Source organism: Austrofundulus limnaeus, unplaced genomic scaffold (assembly GCF_001266775.1).
Source record: "Austrofundulus limnaeus strain Quisiro unplaced genomic scaffold, Austrofundulus_limnaeus-1.0 Scaffold4, whole genome shotgun sequence".
Classification (NCBI taxonomy): Eukaryota; Metazoa; Chordata; class Actinopteri; order Cyprinodontiformes; family Rivulidae; genus Austrofundulus; species Austrofundulus limnaeus.
In genome coordinates this window covers 4,721,544-4,731,684 of record NW_013952406.1, presented here as the reverse complement: position 1 = coordinate 4,731,684, position 10,141 = coordinate 4,721,544, and the positions used below count along the sequence as shown (strand labels likewise).

Below are 10,141 nucleotides of genomic sequence, written 5' to 3'. Positions count from 1 at the left end.
AGAGCTTTAGCTAAATTGTTTTATTGTTGTGCAGAGAGAGAGAGAGAGAGAGAGAGAGAGAGAGAGAGAGAGAGAGAGAGAGAGGTGCTCATTCCCAACATCCCAATAATAGCTCCTGGCAGCCCACGAGGCGTTTGCGTAAACGCACCGGTTTTAATGAGTGCGTAATAACGCAGCGCGTCCGAAGGGTTAACTGACACGCCGGGCTTTTCTATCGGGAGGCGGGACGCGCGTGGGTTTTGTCGGTGCGCTATGCGTCTTTGGATAGTCAGATGTGTGTGTGCGCGTGAAGCGCAGGCCGCCCACTCCAAACGCACGAGCAGCAGCAGCATCTGCAAAAAAACACCGGCAACATTTTTTTTTTGTTATAAAAAAAATTAAATAATAATAATAAAAAAAAAGAGCGTCCACATGTTGGAGTGGCTGATGAGTAACACGAGGTAGAGCTCGGTTCGTGGCAGCGGAGGTCCAGTGGGCGCGCTCGTGCGTGCCAGTCTGCGCGCACCTAGGGCCATCATCATCATCGTCATTGTGCTCATCGGTTTTTAGTGGGCGGAAGACCCTAAAGCACACAGCTGAAGACCCCCATCCACTTTACAGCGACACTATARAGGCACTTGACCTTTGACCTGCTGCCTTGGCAAATAGATTAATTAAAGAATCTTTAAGGGATGCATATCACCATGAGTTTTAATCAATCTCGTTCTAAACAATGAGAGTTAAAGCTAAAAACACATCAAACTTTAGTGCAAAATCTGTAAAATGGTCTAACTTATAGTAATTTTTGGGGTTTGGTGAGATTGCATTGCTGTGGCGGCCATAGGTCAATCAGATGTTGAAGTCARCCCAGGCAGGGAGTACTTTCTGTTTCATCAAAACCCATTCAGTGATTCATGAGACATTTTGCTAACAACACAATCCAACAAACACACACGGGCAAAAACATCCGTGTGATTCTGGCGACAGGCTTTAATGAAACGGAGCTGAAATATGCAGCGATACCTGGACATGTGTCTCTGCTGTCACACAGATGCTTTCAGACAGCATCGAATTGGCACTCGTCAGACCTGACAGGAAAAAAAAACATTTATCATGAGAGAGGAAAGGGAAATTGACCAAGTGGACAGAGTTGTCTTCCAGCTGAAGACCCGCAAACTGCAGCGACTCTGCTCTTTAAATCAAATTATCTGWTACATGTTAACAAGGCAAATTACATTAAAAGCTTTTCATCAACCGAGTCATGGAACGATACGGTTTTGATACAATTACTTTTGTCCTCACTCAACGATTGCTCCATCTATCTTTTACAGACGCAAATGACTTTGTRCACTTGGGATAAAGATAGAAAAACCTTCAAAGGAAGCTGAAATAGGTTGACRTTGATAATAAAAAGAAAACAAATGACTGAAAATCAACTAATGAAAATTAGTCATCGCTTTTGAACTGCGGTTCGTCAGAMTTATTTTTATAAACAAACTAGGAAAAGTGGCCTTGACTAGACGGAGGGTAATATTTTTTTGCAGAACCTTTTGAGATGATCTACCTCTCTGTAAGACGCTCCATATGTCTCAGGTCTGAAGGGTTCCTTCTCCAGRCTGCAGGTTTCAGCTCCAGATGTTCAACAAGATTTGGATCAGGGCTCAAAAGCCCGCTTTAGAACAGTCCAAAGTTTGGTTTAAGCCCTTCTTGGGGTGTTTTCAGTTGAGTGTTTTGGATCATTATTCTGTTGGAGGACCCATGAGCTGCAGCTGAGACCAAGCTGTGGGACACCTGCAGCACATTTTTAAGCTGCGTCCAGGGAGGCTAGCTGCAGGACTTCATACAGCTGAACAATCTGTGCAGCTTAGAGATGACCTTTTAGGCTTTACCTTTAACATGCTTATCAGTATTATTCTTTCTAAAGTTCTGAGACAATTCTCTTTGGTTTTCTGTGGTAAACACCCTGATTCTAGTTAGTAACCCCCAAAAATGAACTGACTGATTACAAGAAGACAACTGCAACACCGTGCCCATGAAATCAAAGGTGTAACATCTTCTTTTTAGAGCTATAGTTTCATAAATTTGTTTTTTAAGTAATTCTACTGAACCACAATCCAAAAACAATGATTTTTATTAGTTAGTTTTCTTCATTATTATTTTAATTTATTTTTACTTTGTTCATTTTCTTTATTTAACAAAATGTCAAAAAGCAAATTCATGAGTTTACACACGCAAATGCAACCTGGAGGCTTTATTTTCTCCCCAATCCGCTTCGTTTCAGTGCAGTAAATCAGGTATATTTTTAACACTGAAGACTGTACAGTTTGTTCAGTCTGGGTTTCTACAGTTTCTGTGACTCATTTTTTTGTCCATCCCGTCCCAGCGAAAGWTCATCCCCGAGAAACGCTGAGACTTTATGGCAGTTTTTCTGTAATCCCAAACCAAATCTTGCAAATGAAATCAGTGGTTTACGTGTTACACACTTTTTTCCCCCCTCCAAGAGACTGATGGAGCCAAAATGCGCTTCTACTGCAATACAACAACACATATCCCTGAGAAAGTGGTGGCTTCTAAAGAAACAGTGAGGCCTCGTTAACCGTTTTCATTATATTTTTGTGTTTGTTTGTTTTATGAATGGCACAGACGGCCGTCACGGTACGGCTCCTGAGAGCAAGGGCCAACTCCGGCTGACAGGAGGGAAGGTAGATTTGTATTTCAGAACCCAGGACCGGCGCTGAGCCAGTTCAATCTTTAGAGCGTTGGGACCAACTCTGCCTGCCCTTCCCCTTCTGTGGGCGGCAGGAGAGAGAAATAATTTGATTCCAACAAGCTCAGTTCTGTGGGCACATCAAACTGCGTGTGTGTGTGTGTGTGTGTGTGTGTGTGTGTGTGTGTGTGTGTGTGTGTGTGTGTGTGTGCAGCTCAGCACATCCATCAGGTGATGTGTGTGTGATCTGTGGGTGTTTGCCATACACATCGGTCAGGTGGTGAAAAGCAGGTTGCACAGCATGTGTGTGTGCTGGCATGTGTGCACAGGTTAGTCCGTGACCTGCAGCCCATATGGTTCACAGTTAAACTTACTTCATGTCTTTTCATATCAATGGGAAGCCAAAGGGATTTTCTTTCTGCTATTATTTTCTTCCTTCTCACGTATCACGGCGACGGTGAATTCTGCTTCTTCGCTTATTTCTGGGTGAGGAAGGCTTGGAGGAAATGCCTCTTCTCTGCTCATTTTTTGTTTGTTTTGTTTTGTTTTTGTTCTACCAGGCTTTCTGAACATCAGGATGTTGAGGCAGCAGATTCGGGTATTAGCTCGACGCTAACTCTCATTGAATCAGATCCATGGAACGCAGCTGAAGAAATTTATTGGAGTATGTTCACTACTGACTTTTAAAAAAAGCACTACACATTTTATAGTTTTTCCTCAGGTGAACCATGATATAGTTTTATAAAACACTGTGTGTATTTCTGTGATCAAACTGGTGATTTTATGTACAGACTGGTCTGAGTGGTTGTCAAAGATGGTTACACAGAGCAGGAGGTACATATGGATAAGAAGCTTGCCTGAAAATGCTTTCAACACTTGAACCTTTGTTTTAACATTAGAACAGGAAACTTGTACGAGGACCAGACTCCAGCCACGGCCCTTTTTGATGATGCAATGACAGTAGGCGGAGTCAGGGCCCGAAGAATGTCAGAAAAGCAGGGGCAGTTCTAGGGGCACGGCCACAGGGGCATTGGCCCCATCTGAAATCCACCCGCTTCGGATGTCGTCATCCATTAAATGGACGTTATTAGTCGTTAGCAGGCCCATAGAATGGCTTCAGAATGTCCCGACTGTGGCTCCTGGTGGGTTCTCCGTCCCATAGAATGGACTGATAACGTCAGAACCGGCGGTTTGTGATGTTATCAGTCCATGAAATGGACGTTATTAGTGGTTATCAGTCCCATAGAATGGCTTCAGTCTGTCCCGACAGTGCCCCCTAGTGGGTTAATATATCAATGACATTGAATGTGTAAATAACCAAAACATATTTTTAATTAATTTTTTGTCCGGGGTGGGGGGTATGGTTTTCTCGTTGTCTGTGCCTGGTCTCAATTCTGGCTTTCCTGCTCTCTGGTCTGGTGCTCTGCCCATTGCCCTACATTGGGCCTGCGACAATGGTCKGCTTTATCGAAGGCCGTAACCATTTTCTCTAAAATTAGCCTTACTGGCTTTATGCCTCATATTAACCAGAGTGCATAAAAAAACTTAGTGGCTTTATGCCTCATACTAACTCTGACTGGAACCCCTGAAGTGCCCCGTCCTTTCACTCATCTGTCCTTGCCCAAGAAAAATGATGGTGTCTGCAGTTCCACTTTCAACCACTAGTGGCGTCAGTGAGTCAAATAAAGTCCACCATGAAGCAAGCTTACAGAAGTCTTTTTCAACATGAACAATCCTGCAGAAAAATAAGTTTTTTTTTAATGAAAATGATGGCTAGATTTTGTGTGTTTGAGAGTATTTTATTTATTTATGTAAAGTAAAAAAATCATGTAAAATTGATAAGGAGAATTTACTGTGCAAGCTTTAGTGTTTGAACACGGGTGACTGATTAAATGTATAAACCTTACAAAAACTGGGGATTTGTGTGGAAGGATGTTGAACAAATACATGGCCCCTCTATGAATATTGTGGCCCCTTGATGGCCCCTTACACTGAAAAATCCTAGATCCGYCACTGGTTTCCTGAATCAAGGCTGAATGCACGGAGAGAGAATAAAATGTGGTTCAGACCAGCGCTGTGGTGTATCGTATGAACTCTTTTCACATTCAAACATTCAAATWTTGGTGTATTTTCTATCTGGTTACGAACACGTATTRAGGTAAATGAACACGCCTAATTTCCTACTTCCTCTCAGTTAAATTCACATTTTTTAAAAACTCTCTGAACGTACTTATTTCTGCACAAACAGTGTGGAAATCTGGGCTTTATGGAGACAAACAAAAGTTGAGGATTAAACAGTCATTTTTTGCTTGTTTACTGAAGCRTTGCTCCACAAAAGCATATTTCAAGCAGACCTGCTCAGTCTCTTTCTGCTTTTTGTTTTCAATTGTGCTCAAACATGTTAATTATCCCATAAGAGCAAGTTTGTTATGTGATTGACGCCGAGTAAGTTTACCTGGCGAAGAGAAGAGAGGTAACTGGTCTTTGTTTGCATGACTGACCCGGCCGATGACCTTCGCGTCTCAAAGAAGCAGACGGTTCAATCACAAAGGAGCCCGTCTGGACCTCACCTGCAGGTTCGCAGGGATCAGTCACCTGGAGAGCTGCAGGTGAAGTGGTCTCAGACTGAAAAAATGTGCGGCTGTAGCAGAAACAAGCGCGTTTTATAAAACAAACCGTTCTTGGATTCTGGGGACGGGGAATTGTACAGGAGAGAATCCAGGGTGCTGCTTTGCATAACTGTTTGAAGAATCGCTGTCTGCAGCTGTTTTCACTCATCTATTTTTGTGCCTGCGTTATATATCCAACAAAATGGCAGTCTTAGTGGCAATCAGCTTCGCCCCGAGGGAGCCGGGCTGCCTCCTCCTCCTCACGTCCCTGACGTCTTTTGTTCAACCGTCTTGTCAGTCCCTTTTGTCAAAGGGCGCTAATGTGAGCGTATCAGCCATCGGGTCCCGAGGCCTGCRCTCTCTGGGAAGTTTTTAAACCATCGAAACAAGTGACCTACAATAAAGGAGCAGCAGCTCTTCCCGCACATCCGTTGCTATGGTTACTCGTTATGTGCTTTTTTTGTAGATTTAATTTACCCAGAAAGRCAAAAACCTACGGGGCACTTGATGAGCTTGTGTGTATAATATGTCGGGATGGAGCAGACCTGAGCTGATATGACTCATGACTTGTGTGTCATGGACTGGATAAAGGAATAAATAAAAAAAAGTCCTATCAATCCTTCTTATCCTCCGCCGTGTTTGAATTTAATTCAAAATGGCCGCTGCAGCCACACTCTTCTGAATGTTATCTGTAACCGTGACTGTTAGCCATTTTTGCGTTTCCTAAAGTCGCTGAGCTGTGGCGGCCATCTTTATTGATATTAATGTACCTCTAAATTATTCCCAAAGTTCATTCCCAGTCAGAGTTGTAAAGTAACTAAGTACAAATACTTTCTTACTGTACTTAAGTAGAAATTTTGGTTATGTACTTTACTTGAGTAATTATTTTTCAGTGTACTTTTTACTTTTACTCATTACATTTTCACACAATTATCTGTACTTTCTACTCCTTACATTTTTTAAAAAAGGTAAGAAGTAGAAAGTTGTTTCTCCTGTTTTATTCCGTGTTTTTATTATTTAAAACAAATACTATCCTGCTAAATTGTGGCTCCTGGGAARAGTAAATTTAATTGTGGTTGGATGAGAAGTATAAATAAATGCAATTCTGACACCGTATTACTTTGTACACAGTCCATCAAAGCTGTACACCGTTAGAAAAAAATTTTTTTGGAGAAGTCACCTCCCAATTAATGTCATTTAGGAAAATCGTAACTTCTCACTTTTACTCAATATTTTTACTACTTAAGCAGATTTTGTGTCAGAAATTTACTTTGGATACTTAAGTACAAAAAATATCAGATACTTTAAGAATTTCACTCAAGTAGTCTTATAGAAGAGTAACTTTTACCAAAGTATTTTTATGATAAGATACTTGTACTTTTACTCAAGTATCACATTGAAGTACTTTATACAACACCGTTCCCAGTGCAGTGCTGGCCTTCTGCTCTGAATTTTGTAAAAAAAAAAAAAAACTTTAAAGTGCCTGTGACATAGTCATGAAATACAAAAAGTCAAAGAAAATTTATTTATATTTAAGAAACTTGGCATAATACACACGATTTTACCATTTATATCACAYAATTGGCTTATTTTCTTTTGAATTTGGCTCAGCCAAGCGAACTCTTCAAGAAATAAAACTTTCTGGTTTTTGTTTATTTAAACAATATTATTTGAACTTTGACTCYTCCTCATCTCTCTATGATAGTGATTAAAATAATCCAAATAAACATCAGATTMTTCTCTACAGTCTGTGTTGTTAGCCATTTTACTGTTCACATGCAGACATTCCCCTTTGACATCACTTCCTGTTACTCCACRTGCAAACATCTTAACAACTGCTCATCTCAGCGGCRTGAAACATCTTTTRCAATGTGTTATCAGTGTTATCCTTCCAAAAATACRTTCATTTTTATTACAAATAACTGATGTCACAGGCACTTTAAGCCAAAATTCTCCACATCATATCAACCACCTCAGGCTTCATTTGCACTTCTTTTTTTACCCACAAAAAAACTCAAGATCCGGTTCAGATTAGCAAATTAAAGTTGTCCGTTTGGCCAGCTGCCTTAATCATTTAGCTCAATAAAGAGGAACAGCTTCATCTAATTATCACAACAGCTGGTTTTTGTTGCCGATTATAAATTTACGTTTCTATGAATAAAAGAAAAAAAAGTCTCACGCAGAGGGTGTTTAGGACTTTTCCCCAAATAAATGTGTTTTAATAACACTAAGTAATGGACCTCTTATCTCATTTGTGTAGTGGAAGCATCTGTTTCAGCTCCAGATCGTGCTCCTTTGCGAATACATTGTGCTTTCTCTTTAGTCTCGGTGCTAATTAGTGACTGGAGGCAGTTGGTGTACTGGAACGCAGCTCACTATTGGCTGGTTCAGGCAGATCCAGAGAACCTGCGGGGGAAATCTCTTCAAGTTCTTTCAACAATGGCGCCAAACAGGTGTGTGCCGGAGGGGGGAGAGTGCATATGAGCCTYCTTTGACGTTTGGTGTTTTATTTCCTCTCGTTCTTTTGACTGCAGGGTGTCAGTTTGTCAGGCCGCAGTTTGCAGATTATCTGAACTCAGTTAAAACCTCAGCACCTTCACATCTGAATCCATTTCACTCTGAATTCTTTTACATGTGTGACACACTGCCTGACGTTAAAGTCAAAGTGGCAATAATGTTTTTTTCCCTTATCCTAATGAAACTTTGAGAAATATGAACATTTAAATGACGTGTCAAACTCAAGGTCCATGGGCCAAAGCCGGCCTTTGTTTAAACGTTTTATCGGTCCCAAAAGAAAATATTTTAAATGTAAAACAGTTTTATTGTTTCCCTTTTTGTCACTGTATTTAGTGCAGTCTTTTCTCAACATTAGTCAGCTTTGATTCTGTTTTCTCTTCTATTTATAAAGTCAAATACTCTTTAGATTTTTTGAACTTTGCTTGATTATGATAAAACGTATCTCTAAGAAACAGTCAATGAAATAGTTGTGGGTAAAGTTTAAGGCCTCTTCTTCTRAACGTAATCTTTTTTTTAAACTTTGTTATGAACGGAAGTGTAGAGCTGTTACATGACAAAATTATTTTTAAACTGGAGCTCGTTATAACGAGAAAACGATCTTGTAAAAACGAGAAAATATGTTGTTATAACGACAAAAAKATCTCGTTATAATGGAAAAACTAGCTTGTAAAAAATGACAAAACAATCTTGTTGTATAAGATAACCGTCTTGTTGTGGTTTCTTCTGGTTTGTCACTTTCACGGACGTTTATTGCCTGGATGGCGTGATGATGGAGAACACGACTGAGCCACTATATGCCTTTTTATGAAGAAGAAATCTGGAAGAGGAACACATTTCAAGACTAAAAAAATGACAAAGTTAGTACTGAATAATGTTTTTGAAATAATAGTGTYTGATTTCAGATTAGAGAGTGCATATTGCTAAAGAAGTGCTACTAGCTGCAACGTCTGAGCACAAACCCAAATAGTATGTGTTCTGTTTGTTTTTGCTTATATAGTGGCTCAGTCGTGTTCTCCATMACGCCATYYAGGCAATAAACGTCYRTGAAAGTGACAAATCAGAAATTAAATACGAAACATGGAAGATAATTACAACTGGCTCTTTGAGGGTCACCATAATGATCAGGTGGGCCTCAAAAAAATAAGTTTGACACCCCTGCTTTAAGCATTGCTAGGCCTTTAATTGTTTTGTTCGCTTTGAACTAGTCTGGATGGACAGATATCCCAGTAAAAAGGAAACAAAATGAGGAACAGTGTGCCACACAAGTCGACCTCCAACGTGTGATTATCTCACCGTTTCATGCAGCTTTCATTTTATCTCTATAACAACAAGTCCTTGTTCCTGTCTCATATCATGTCTGTGTCCATTAAATCGCCTTTATTGAACTTTCTGCCACAGTTTATTATGCATCGCTTCCCCCCCTGCTTCACTGAAGAAGCCTATTGTGCTTGTGATAAGCCTAATGCTGGACATTTTTTTTTAGTTTTCCTTATCTAATAACATTGTTTGAATCCTCCTTTTGTTCACAGAAATGACAGCCTTTGATTGCTGCCTGTCTCCCGTTTTGATCCTCCACCCCCTCTGTGCCTCCGTTCACCTCGGTGTAAATGGGAAATATTGATTTCATCTCTGTTTTCCTTTCTCTGCTTTATCTCTGTATTGCGCGGCCCGTCTCGTCGGTTTCCCTGCAGCTCCTGAGATTGTTTCTGATAGCCTTCTTCTTGCTTACAGCAGCATTAAGCACAMTGCCATGCCTCTGTCATTTCATCCCACTCACCCCGTCTTGTCCCCTGACATCAYCGGGACGGAGCCATCAGCGGATGGGAAAGTTTATTCCACTGCATCTCAACGACGATATCAACTGCCAGACGTTGACACTAATCGGTGCCTCGTCCCCTCGGTTTTTAAATTTACTTTTGTTGAATCTGTAAAAAGAATTTTACGACACACGTTCCAAAACAAGTTGGGACTTTCTCAGTGGCGGATCTAGGATTTTTCTGAGTAAGGGGCCATCAAGGGGCTATAATATTCATAGAGGGGCCAAGTCTTTGTTCAACATCCTTCCACACAAATCCCCAGTTTTGGTAAGGTGTATACATTTAACCAGTCACACATGTTCAAACACTTGTAACGTAATGTCATTTTTTTAAAAAAGGGTACCACTTTACAACAAAACTCCCCTTATAGATAGCTTTTAAAGAGATAGGTTATTAATTCATCTGTAAACACTTTATAAATTATTAATAAGTCTTTATTATGCATTAATTAAGATAAAAAGAGACGAAACTGTCTGGTTTCTTTCCAAATACTGAGCCAAATCTGTTTGGGT

The 10,141-nt window shown here is 40.4% G+C and overlaps 1 protein-coding gene across 1 annotated transcript in view; it reads left to right on the top strand.

Annotated features, from left to right (window-relative positions):
• pde4a (phosphodiesterase 4A, cAMP-specific) overlaps window positions 1-10,141 on the top strand; it is a gene marked incomplete in the record, with an annotated part of 55,891 nt that overhangs the window by 1,265 nt on the left and 44,485 nt on the right.